The sequence below is a fragment of the Gossypium hirsutum genome, chromosome A01 (genome assembly GCF_007990345.1).
Source record: "Gossypium hirsutum isolate 1008001.06 chromosome A01, Gossypium_hirsutum_v2.1, whole genome shotgun sequence".
NCBI classification, from domain to species: Eukaryota; Viridiplantae; Streptophyta; class Magnoliopsida; order Malvales; family Malvaceae; genus Gossypium; species Gossypium hirsutum.
In genome coordinates this window covers 60,871,577-60,885,240 of record NC_053424.1, presented here as the reverse complement: position 1 = coordinate 60,885,240, position 13,664 = coordinate 60,871,577, and positions in this window count along the sequence as shown.

Sequence of the window (13,664 nt, the reverse complement as noted above, 5' to 3'; positions counted from 1 at the left end):
TGACAAGTCCACGCGTATGGAATAAATTCTCACGTTGTAGTTTATCCACGGAAGTTTGGACACTAAGATTTCTTTTTACCACAAGCATTTCACCTTCAACAGCAAGCGCTATTTCTTCTTCATTATCGGAAGGAATTTCAACTTCTTCTTCATTTTTGTCTATCTCCTCCTCCGATTCGATATCACCATTTGGCCTCATAATCATGGCATTCCGATTTGGGCATTGGCTGGCCACATGTCCTCTTCCGAGACACCTAAAACATTTTATATCTCTTGATCGATTTTGGAAATTATCCACAGACTTACCTTTGCTAGATTCAGCAATTGGCTTAAGTGTTTTTGGTGGTGTTGTTGGCTCTTTTATCGGATTAGTAGAAGCACTCTTACTCGAACCTTGGTTCCATTTAGATGTATTGGAATAAGAATAGCCTCGAGCAGAACCTTTCTTTTTGATTTGCTTCTCGACTTTGATGGCCATGTGCACCATATCTACGATTTCCACGTAGTGTTGCAACTCAACGATGTTAGCTATTTCCCGATTAAGTCCAGCCAAGAATCGCGCCATAGTGGCCTCACGATCTTCTTGTACATCAGCGCCAATCATAGCGATCTCCATCTCCTTGTAATAATCCTCCACACTTTTGGTTCCTTGGGTGAGATTTTGGAGCTTTTGATACAACTCCCGATGATATATGAAGGAATAAACCTTCGCCGCATCACAGCTTTCATCTCGGTCCAAGTGGTGATAGGACGCTCGCCATTTCGCCTTCGACTCGTGACAAATTGGTCCCACCAAATCATTGCATAATCTGAAAATTCAATGGCTGACAATTTAACCTTCTTTGCCTCGGAATAATTGTGGCACTCAAACACTAACTCAATTTTCTTCTCCCATTCCAAATAAGCTTCCGGATCTGAACATCCATGGAAAGGAGGAATAGTTAGTTTAATACTTTTAAGATCGTCATCATACCTTTCTTGTTCTCGTGATCCATGATGCCGTCGACCTCTCCTTTGTTCACTAACGTTTGAACCTTGATCACTTTCGGCCCCACTTGGTTCAGAAACTTCATTGTCTTGAAATTGTCTTCGATTTCGATTTCTAGGTGGACTTAGAGGAGTCCTTCCTCGGCGGCCTCTCATTTCCACTTGATCAAGACGATCTTGAATTGGTTCCAATTTTTGATCAAATAATCATTCAAACTCGCGCAACATTGCTTGCATATTTAAATCTGGCACATTTCGTACGGGTTGTCTTTCTGCCATATTTTCATTAAAACTTCTAGACATAAGTAAAATTTTCCTCACTTACAAAAACTCACGGTTCACTCAGAAAGAAAAATATTTGTCGCACACGCTCGTGTTTACACTCTTCTAGGCTTTTTCTTTGATGTAAAACACACGTGCCTTTTACCTCTCGACCTCGTCACTATAAATGACAAACTCTTTGCCTGATTCGGGTTGCACTAAAATTGGAGCTTCAGTCAAATAAGTTTTCAGTTGATCGAAACTTTTCTGGCATTTCTCTGTCCATTCGAACTTAACATCCTTTTGAAGTAGCTTCGTCATTGGTGTGGCTATCATCGAGAAACCTTTTACAAATCGTCGGTAATAACCGGCGAGCCCCAAAAAGCTCCGAACCTCAGTAAGTCCGTAGACTCAACTCAGATTATCTCGTTATTTGCGCACCTCAAATCAATAGTCTTGCTTTTGCAGTTCACAACTGCATCATGCGCGGTCAACCAATCCAAACCAAGAATAACATCAAATTCATCAAACGGCAAAAGCATCAAGTCTGCCGGAAAACAGGATCCTCGAATTACTAAGGGACATTTCTTACACACTTTGTCGACAAGCACGTAACGACCCAAGGGATTTGACACCCGAATTACGAACTCAGTAGACTCAATAGGTAAAGTCTTACTAGATGCTAAGGTTTCACATATGTAAGAATGAGTAGAACTGGGGTCAATCAAAGCAATTACATTAGTATCAAAGAGAGTAAAAGTACCGGTAATAACATCAGGCGAAGAAGCATCCTCGCGGGCACGTATAGCATAAGCTCTAACAGGCGCGCGAGCCTCGGATCTGGTCGTAGCATCTCTAGACCCTCTCTGACCACCGCTAGCATTGCCCGTATTTCTAGATGGTCTACCTCGAGCAGTGGTAGCACCCGGTTTCCCACTCTGATTTACATTATGTTCAGACAACCTCGGGCAATCTTTAATGAAGTGGTCAACTGATCCGCACTTGTAACAGGAGCGATCAGGGAATCTACAACTCCCCGAATGCCATTTACCGCAATATCGACATTCCGTTCTATCTCGACGTTCATTCCCAACACTGGCGACCGAGGTGCCTCGTGTACCCACAGGGGGTCGATCACGATCTCGTCTAAAAAGGCCCGAAGTGCCTCTAGACCGGCCCACATCATCTCAAAATTTCTTCGATGCCTGTTGAAGAGACTTTCCCGAGGATCTTTTACGAAACTCCCCAGTTCCCACATCAACTTTTTGTTTTTCTTTTCTAAGCTCTTCGGCTTTACAAGTTCGCTCGACAAGTACTACGAACTCTCGTATTTCAAGAATGCCAACGAACATTTTTATATCTTCATTCAGCCCATCCTCGAAGCGTTTACACATGATAGCCTCGGACGAAACACATTCCCGAGCGTATCTACTGAGTCTAACAAATTTTCGCTCGTAATCAGTAACCGACATAGAACCTTGCTTAAGCTCTAGAAATTCCTTCCGTTTTTGATCAACAAATCTATGACTGATATACTTTTTCCGAAACTCAGTTTGGAAAAACTCCCAAGTTACTTGCTCTCGGGGCACAACAGAAGTCAGAGTACTCCACCAATAATAGGCAGAATCGCGTAGCAAGGAGATAGTACACTTTAGGCATTCATCGGGTGTACAAGATAGCTCATCGAGTACCCGGATAGTGTTGTCCAACCAAAATTCAGCTTGCTCGGCATCGTCGCTATCCGTAGCTTTAAATTCAGTAGCCCCATGTTTTCGGATTCTGTCAACTGGGGGCTTATTTGACCTTATTTGGTCAGTTACCGGAGGTATTGTAGGTGCGGGGGCGGTATTTGTCGGGAATGGAGGTTGTGGAACAGCCGTATTAGTTCGAATGTATTGGTTGAACCAATCATTCATCACGCTATAGAAAGCTTGTCTAGCTTCATCATTCGGGTTACTAGCATTAGGTTGAGAGTCCGCCGGTGCTGTCCCTTGTGCGGGAGCAGGCGCTACACTCTCAAGATCATCAGCTACCGCTCGGTCGGGATCGGGATCCATTACTATAAATAAACACATTTACAATTGTCAGAAATCACCACACTATCAAATAATCACATAAAATGGCATGTATAGCTAGACCCAACGCATTACGGTAGTCCTAGAATCGACTAAACCGTAGCTCTGATACCAATCAAATGTAACACCCCGAACCCGAGACCGTCACCGGAGTCGAACACGAGGTGTTAACAGACTTTAAACCACTTAAAAAAAATTTCCCAGACACTGCCAATCTGCGTACTAGTCGCTTTAAAATTCATATCTTGAGTTCAGAAACTCGGAATCCAGTTCCATAAATTTTCCCTGAAACTAGACTCATATGCCCATCTACATATTTTTTTCTAGAATTTGTGGTTGGGCCAATTAGTACAGTTTATTAGTCAAATTCTCCCATGTTACAGGGATCGACTACACTGACCTTTGCGCATTACGACTTGGATATCTCCCTGTACAGGGCTTCAATACTGATGTCGTTTGTTTCTATAGAAACTAGACTCAAATAGGAATCTATACATATATGGCATGACTCCTAATTGTCTCTGGTTAATTTATAATGAATTTCAAAAGTTGAAACAGGGAATCCAGAAACTGTTCTGGCCCTGTCTTACGAGAACCTGAATATCTCTTAACATACTGTCCATATGATCATTTCGTTACTTTCCTATGAAAATAGATTCATAAAGGTTCGTTTACATAATTTATTCACTATTTAATTCCATTCCTACTATTTTTAGTGATTTTCCAAATCTACATCACTGCTGCTGTCAGCATCTGCCTTTAAGGTAGACTTTACCTATTTCATAGTTTCCATGAATCAACTAGCCCTTTTAGCATAAATAGCACAACTTATGATAGTGATTAACCATTCCCATGGCCAATCCTTGTTAAGCATATCCACACCTCTCAATAACCATATGCATACCAAATGATTATAACATTATACTCAAACATATATAAGCCATTTTCGCATGGCTATCCAAAATTATACAAGTCCAAAGGGTCCATGACCCCCAACAAAAAGGGTAGTCCTATACATGCCATTTCGAAGTTCAACCAAAATTGTACCAAAAAGGGGGGCTTTGATAGTGTGGGCGACTTCGACTTCAAAATCCCGAGTCCGATAGCTGGAGAACCAAAATCTATAAAACAGAGAATCAAGGAGACGGAGTAAGCAATTTATGCTTAGTAAGTTTTGAGCAAGGGATTCCAGCACAACAAAAGTATAGCATTCATGTAGCTAAACGGATAATTTCATATGCACAATTTTTCAATATCATACTTACTTTACATTACCAACCCTTTTATTCATACACAAAGATCAACTTAACCAAATGCCGGTAGCTCATTTATCAACTGAGCGAATACTTATTTGTAAGGGCTCAACTAATTCAAAGCACATACGAAACATACCTCAATGTTGGGATGTTTCAAGCGTATTAACTGAAATTTTTACAGCAAGATCATTCATTCCCAAATCACGTACCTTCGGAATTTAACCGGATATAGCTACTCGTTCAAATGCCTTCGGGACATAGCCCGGTTATAGTAACTCGCACAAATGCCTTCGGGACTTAACCCGGATTTAGTAACTCGCACAAATGCCTTCGGGCTTAGCCCGGAATTAGTATCTCGCACAAATGCCTTCGGGCTTAGCCCGGAATTAGTATCTCGCACAAATGCCTTCGGATCTTAGTCCGGATATGGTCACTTAGCACAAAGCCTTCGGGACTTAGCCCGGACATCATTCAAATAACCATGCACATTTAACAATAAATCATAGCACATTCGTATTTCATTTTCGTTAGCAAAACTCAAACACAAGACACTTATCATTCTTGCAATTTCGGCTCAATAGCCACACACAAAGAGCATGATTTTAATTTGCTTAAAACATGATCTAATCAAATCATAATTTAAGCTCTTTTACTCAAGAACTTACCTCGGATGTTGTCGAATGATTCCGATAGCTATTCAACCACTTTTTCCTTCCCTTTATCGGATTTAGTTCCCCTTTGCTCTTGAGCTTAATTAAACAAATAAATTGATTTAATCATTTGAGCATCGAAAAGAGGAACACAAGGCACTTAGCCCATATTTATACATTAGACATTAAAGTCACATATGTACGGAATCATGAATCAAACTCAACATTTTAGTTAATTTTCCCCCTTGGCCGAATTTGCTAAGCCAAGACAAAAGCATCAATATGCTTGCCTCTAACCGAATACATGCAACATCAAATCTTCTTCCTATGGCCGAATATGCATGTCTATGTTGGGGCCGATTATATGCTTAATACTTCCTACAAGTATGGTTACTTGTATTGATTATAAATATCATCTTGTTTCAAGTTCAAAACTCGGCTAATACGCATATATACACTAGTAATCAAATACTAACATTTTGCACTTCACCTTACTACCATTTCACATCTATTTTCTACCATGGCCGAATGCATCAAGACACCATACCATTCAATTTTGGTCATGGGTTACACAAAGAACTTGATGTCTAACTCAAAAATGCCAAAAAAGAAAATCCAAGAGTCATCAATCACCATCACATGTATCATTACAAAGCTTTACACTTAGCATGCAAATGACATCAACACAAATCCACCTTAGCCGAAACTTAACTCATCTTCATGCCTCATCACCACAACATCAAACATCAACCAAGAATGATGCATCCATGGCCGAGTGTCATTTCCATCACATAGCAAGATTTAGACCATGGGCTAGGTAGAACTCAAGCTAACAACTAAAACATGCATGCATCTCATGGAACATCATCAAACATACCTTAGCCTAGTTACATGCATGGCCGAACCTCTTCAACCTTTCTTCTTCCTTCCTCCTTAAAATTTTTGGCCAAGGATGAACCAAAGGATGAACACCTTTTTTTTGTTTTTCTTTCTAGTTTCGGCAAAATGGGGGGGGGGAGAAACAACCACATACTTTTTTTTTTGTTTTCATCATATTCCCTTTCATTATTTAATTTCCATGCTCATTATTTTATTTTTTTTCACCCATGATGCACCAACACAACATGTCTATGACATGTCTTGCCCATCACACTTGGTCTACCATGCTTGTCATGGCCGGCCACTACTAATAGGGGGGGAAATTGACATGCAAGTCCCCCCTTTTTCAACATGCACTAATAGGCCCTTATGCTTTGACCTATCACATTTCAAAATTTTCTCACATAAGTCCTATTTGATAAAATTCACTTACAATTAACAAAATTCAAACACGAAATTTTCACACATGCACATGTACATATAATGAGCATCAATTATGACGGTTAATTATTTTTATGACTCGGTTTAGTGGTCCCGAAACCACTTCCCGACTAGGGTCAATTTTGGGCTGTCACATGGACACTCCAATAGATGCCTTTTGGTCGAATAGGTACTTAGGAGATCAATGGACAGCAACCGATGCATGTAAGTGAATATTCATGCATTCTTCCATTCATTGTATTAAATCATTCATGCATCATCTTTAAGGCAACCATTCGTTGTAGGTAGTCATGCATGTACCCGAACATACATTGAACCAGAAATGTTCATGAATCCTCATTAATTGTGTTCCCACATGTGGATGTACCTACAAAAGATATAAACAAATTAGATTCAAGGTACATTCAGCTTAAATTAAATAATATCAAGACATATTTAACAAATTAAAATAAAGACATAAATAAAATATAATTAATAATAAATTCGGCTAGCTCAATGATAGTTGAAATTCTTGATGAGCTGAATTGAGCTAGAAAATTCGGTTATGAGCTGTAGTAAAAATAATTAAAATAAAACTATCACTCAAATTATTCAAATAATAAAATTAACGAGTTGGAAAGAAGCTAAATTGAGCTCAAATAGGTGGAATTGAGCTCAAGTGAGCTGATTAAAGTCGAATTGAGCTAAGGGAGCTGGAATTGAGTTGAAATTAGCTTGCACTAAGGTGCATGGTTTCTTCAAGGAGTTGGATCGAGCTTCCCCATCTTCAACGAGCTGATTCTCCTTCCAAAACTTGAACAATAAAGCTGAAACAACTTCATGAAATCGCTTGGACCTAGCTCGGTTCATTGGTCCCTTTGGAAGCTCGAGGGAATCAAGACGAGGACTTGATGGGGCTTGGGGCGTGGTCACATCATTTGAGGTGGAAATAACAAGGCCATTTCTTCTTCTTCTTGCCGTGAGTTGAGAAACAAAATAGAAACCTTTGAGCTTAGGGCATTCGGCAAAAGAAGACTTCAAATAAGGTAAGGTTCATGTTATTTTCTTTGAAAAGTTGTGAATTTTGGTTGGTTTTGAAGCTTGCAACAAGACCCATGTGAAAATTTTTGTGTTCATGAAGCATGTAGCAATCGGTCATGAGCTTAATGGGGTATATTTTGTATGTTTGATGATTTTGGGAGGATAATTGATTCTAGTTGAGTATGAACAAACTAAATGTGCTTGATGGCTCAAATGAGCTTGGAAAGTTGGCCAATGTTGTTTAAGTTCATGAATTAGGGCATAATTTCATTCGGCCATGGAAATTGAGCATGGAAAAAAAAATCTGGTGTGGGATATATGAAGCTGAAAATTTAGTTTGAAGTGTGGTAATTGTGTTAAAGATGAACATTAAACCTTTATGTTTTATGGTCTTGTAAGTTAGGTGTAAAACCCATGGCCTTTTTATGCTTGGCATGGAATTAGTGGTTAAATGAGTTATGAACCTATTATAATTTGAAATTTTGATGGTTTTATGGAGAAGGGGGCATTCGGAAATAGAGGTTAAATTATAATAACCTCACCTTAGTGAATTGAAGTAAAATTTGACTTTTTATAGGATTAAATTACCAATGACCGAATGTGATGAAATTGTCAAGAAATAAATTTGATTAAATGAGATTCGGTTAATGGTGGGTGTATAGAATAATTGAATGCTAATTTGATTAACTCTCTAATGGTTAAATGTGTTAAACCTTAAAGCATGATTTAGTTTAACCAAGGGAGAACTTGTATATTTGTAGGAGGGCATGTTTGAACGTGTATTGATAATTGATTTTGAAGGTTCGGCTTTATGCCTTGATAGTTGGTTTTGAAGTATATGATGTCTTGGTATAAATATATGTGCATTCGGTTACTTTCATAACATCCATTTAAAGTGTCCTTTGGATGCAATTGCTTATGCACTTGAGGGTATATGAGTTAATTTTCTTTATGGCAAATTTGGATAAGAAGCTAACTAATAATATGCTAAGGTAGTCATGTAGATAATCGGCTTTGTGAATATTATTAAAGGTGTAATTAGTTATATGCATAGGTCATCGGTAAAATTGACCACATAACTAGTATATGTATATAAGGCGACATGGTGATACCTAGGTAAATGTATTTGGGATGGTTTTTATGAAATACCGAATGTGTGCAGATGTATCGAGGTGTTGCCTTATGTATGAGTTTCATTGAGAAGATTTACCTTGTTGTTTTTAATGATATAACAAGGTGATTAAAATAGTTTAAATTTTGTTAGTTAAACTCAAGAGCATAGAGGGGCAATTTTGGATAAAGAGAAAGTAAACGAATAGCCGTGGATATCTAGTCGTCGACCACTTCCGAGGTAAGTTTTAAGTGACTAAATGTTGAGTAAATTCAACTATAATAGGATATAATGAGTTGATTTAATAAGATATGATGTGCCCATGATATGTCTTAAACTCAAATGGTAAGTTCCTAAGTGTTTGGACTTGGAAATTTAAGAGCAAATTGTAATAATTTGCTCAGGACAGCCGCAGTAACGTGATTTTAGAAAATCACTATAAATGTTTGGTGTGGAATTATAGGATGAATAAAATATACAATCAAATCTTAATTAGTCTAGTTTCTTATAAAAGAGACCGTGTAAGCAAAGGAATTTCCTATAAAGAGATATTTAAGGTTGTGTGAGACGGTGTTAGAATGACTCCGAAATCCCCTGTTCTGTTTTAAGAAAATCACTATAATTTGTACAAAAATGGTTACAAGATAAAATTTATATGCTTAGACTCCTTAATGAGTCTAGTTTCAAATGAAATCAAATAGAACATACTTTGAATTCTGTACAATGAGAATTTTGATTCGTAGTGAAGACTGGTCAGATTAGTCAAACAGTGAAACAGGGGAAACTTTAAGAAAAATCTGGTATTGATTGGCCAAACCTAAAATTCTTAAAAATTTATGGATGAAAGATATATGAGTCTATATTCAGGGAAAATTAACGGAAAGTGATTTGGAGTCTTGTAGCTCCGATTATAAATAATTTAGTGACCATTTCTCAGGAAAACAGCTCGTAGTGAATATGTGATTTTGTTGTAAACATGGATAAAACTTGTTTTAGTTGCTCATAAGCTATTGATTAAACCCATACTTGAATTCTAAATCGTGATATTGTAAGTTTATGAGTATTCGAATATGAAATGATAGTATGGCGTAAAATTGAATTATTCATTGGAAAGTGATGGATGTAGATTCGGCCAAGACCAAGTCTGTACATGATAGTATATGTGGTATGTGAAGTATATTTGAATAAATGTGAAAGTGTATATATGTGATAAGGCCTAATGGCCGATGTGATGAATGTGAAAGTGTATATATGTGATAAGGCCTAATAGCCGATGTGATGAATGTGAAAGTGTATATATGTGATAAGGCCTAATGGCCGATGTGATGAATGTGAAAGTGTATATATGTGATAAGGCCTAATAGCCGATGTGATGAATGTGAAAGTGTATATATGTGATAAGGCCTAATGGCCGATGTGATGAATGTGAAAGTGTATATATGTGATAAGGCCTAATGGCCGATGTGATGAATGTGAAAGTGTATATATGTGATAAGGCCGAATGGCCAATGTGATGAATGTGAAAGTGTATATATGTGATAGGGCCGAGTGGCCAACGTGATGGATGTTAAAGTGTATAAATGTGATAAGTCCCGAAGGGCATTCGTGTCAGTACTATATCCGGGTTAAAACCCCGCAGGCTTTATGCGAGAATAATATCACTGATTAATGTCCGTAGGCTTCGTGCTCATACTATATCCGAGCTCTAAAGACCCGATGACTACGTGTGGAGATTTTGTCCAGGTAAGCCCCGAACTAAAGGTTTTGCTGAAGATTCAAGTAAAGCGTAAGATTATACAACTTCACAGTAACAATTGGTAATAAATACGTTCAATGCGTTAAGTTGGTCAGGTATGTATTTTGAGATTATATTTAAGTTTGATTTAGACTAAATCACAAGGTCGTTATGTGATGCACATGTGAGTAAAGCAATAAGACTGTTCTATGATTATTGTGCATTTGGTCAATGTGGAAAGTCAGGAAAAAAAATATGTAATGTACCTATGATCATAAGAGGTCACTATCAAGTGAGAATTTATCTGCCTATTATATATGATGAGATGTGCATATTCGGTAAAGGGATGGTATGCCCGAAGGAAGAGTGAAATAAAAAATACGAACAACTATGTTATAATTTGATTGTTATTTGTTGACACTGCTTAAAACTTACTAAGCATTATAATGCTTACTCCGTGTACTTTGTTTCCTCTGTTTTATAGATCTCATTTGGAAGCTACAGGCTCGGGGATCATCAGCAACTAGTCACACTATCACTATCCACTGTTTGGTACTGCTACGTTTTGGATTATCTTATGGCATGTATAGAATAGACTAGTAGTGAGAGGATATTTTGGTTAATGTTTATAAGCCATGCGAAAATGGCATCTTTTGAATGTGTACTTATAGAAGTTTAAATTGTATCCCTGACTGTCTTTAGTACTTATCTAAAGGAATGTTCAAAAAAAAAATTTACTGTTCTGATATGAGTTTCAAGACTGGTAATGCCCCTTTATCTATTCCGGCGATGGATACGGGATTGGGGTGTTACAGTTTCCTTTCGCAACACTTCCAAAACATATTTCAAATGATAAATATGATCTTCCAGAAGCTTACTATAAATCAATATGTCATCAAAATAAACCACACAGAATTTACCAATGAAAGAACGAAGAACATGATTCATTAAACGTATAAAAGTACTTGGTGTGTTAGTTAAGCCGAAAGGCATAACCAACCACTCGTACAAAACATGCTTGGTTTTGAATGCTATTCCACTCATCACCTTCTCTCATTCAGATCTAATGATAGCCACTATTGAGGTCTATCCTAGAGAAAAGTTGAGCTCCACTTAACTCATCCAACATATCGTCTAAATGCAAAATCGAATGTCGATATTTAATGGTGATTTTTTGATTTCTAGATAGTCCACACACATGTGCCAAGAGCCATCCTTTTTAGGCACCAAGAGCACAGGCACGACGCATGGACATAGGCTCTCTCGAACGTACCCCTTTTTTTCAACAATTCAGTCACTTGCCTTTGTAATTCCTTAGTTTCTTCGGGGTTACTTCGATAGGCTAGACGGTTTGGAATTGTGGCTCCGGGCATGAAATCGCTTTGATGTTTGATTCCTCGAATAGGCAGCAGACCACTTGGAATGTCCTTCGGAAACACATATTCAAATTCCTGTAACAAAGTCACAATAGAAGAAGGGAGTGTGTCATCGAGATCATTAGTTCCAAATAAAATTTCCTTGTACATGAGCACAAGTACGAGCTATTTCAATAACAAGGATTTAAGAATTTCCCTTTGTTTTGCATAGACACTCAATTTTCCAATCTCATTTTCTACTTTTCCTTCTTTTTCTTATCGGGTTTTTAACTCACTCTCTTTATTTTTCTCTCTCGTTCCTCATTCTTTTCTTTATTCTATTCTAATTTATTTTCTTTTTCTTGCTCACTTTTTCCCTCTTGATCTTTTGCTCTTAATTTTTCAATAGAGTTTTTCAATTTAAGCTGATCTTCATATACTTGTTTAGGGGTAAGTGGTGCCAAAGTTACATTTTTCCCAAGATGTTTGAAGGTGTATCTATTAGTGTAACCATCATGTATGACTCGACGGTCGAACTGCCATGGCCTCCCCAACAGTAAATGACCAGCATGCATCGACAGCACATCACACACAACTTCATCGCTATGCTTACCAATGGAAAAGGCAACAATGACTTGCTTGGTGACTTTGAGTTCTCCTCCATTATTAAGACATTGCAACTTGTACGGATACGGATGTTCGGTGGTTGCTAGACTAAGTTTTTCCACCAACATGCTGCTAGCAACATTCGTGCAGCTACTGTAACAGCCTGATTTAGACCCTAATCGGAATAGTGGTTTCGAGACCATGAATTCGAGTCAAAAAATATTTAAAAATTATTTACTGTGTGTGAATTGTTATCTGTGAAATTTTCGTGATTTAATTTTGTCGTTTAGGTGTCCAATTGAATAAAAGGACTTAATCGCGTAAAATAAAAATTTGGTGGTTAATTCTAAAAAGGGCCGGATAGTGATTGTTCTTTTAATATGGAGGTTTTATGTTGCAATTAAACCATTAACATATATAGTGGACGGTAATAGCCAGGTTTATAATGGTTTTATATTATATTATAAAGGTTAAATATGTAAATTAGTTAATAAACTTATATTAATTAAAAACCAAAGTTATGATATTCATTTTTTATCTTTGTTCATAAACTAAATAAGAAAGAAAAGAAAAGAAACCTAGTTCGACCATCTTCCAAGCTAAAATCAAGGTTCGTTCTTAGTCAGTTTTTGATAATTTCTACGTTTTTGAGATCTTTGCTTCGAGTACTACAAAACCTATGCTTTAATTTTTGATTTTGATGAATATTTTGAGTCGTGCCATTGTTGATAGCTTGTGATTTTTGTTGTTTGATGATGAAATATGAAAGATATGTTTTAGATTAACATGTTTTCTATTGGAGTTTTTGATGTTTTTGAGTAATTAGGACTTAATTACAAAAATAATAACTTGAGGGACTAAAATGTGAAATTAATGAAATATATGGACTTGTATAGGTATGGGTACCATTCGACTTAACATGGGTGCTTTGAAATTTTGTGTATTTTGTGTTTTGTGCAATAGGGACTAAATTGTAAATGTTAGGGGTAAAATGGTAATTTACCCATTTATGTGTTTTTGGAATAAATTGGATGAAAATATGTTTGAATGAGCTTAATTTGAATATATTTAGATCAAGAACCAAAGAAATGAGATTTGGATCGGGGAAAAACGAAAGTTGTCGACTGGTAGCCCCGTCTCTTTTTACAACATCCAGGGTAAGTTTATAAATAAATAGACGTATTTAATTGTAGCTAAATGTTAATATTATATGCTGGTATGAATTGTATGAACATATATAAGCTATAGCTGAATATGATCAAGCTTGGCTACTATATCTCCGAATTGG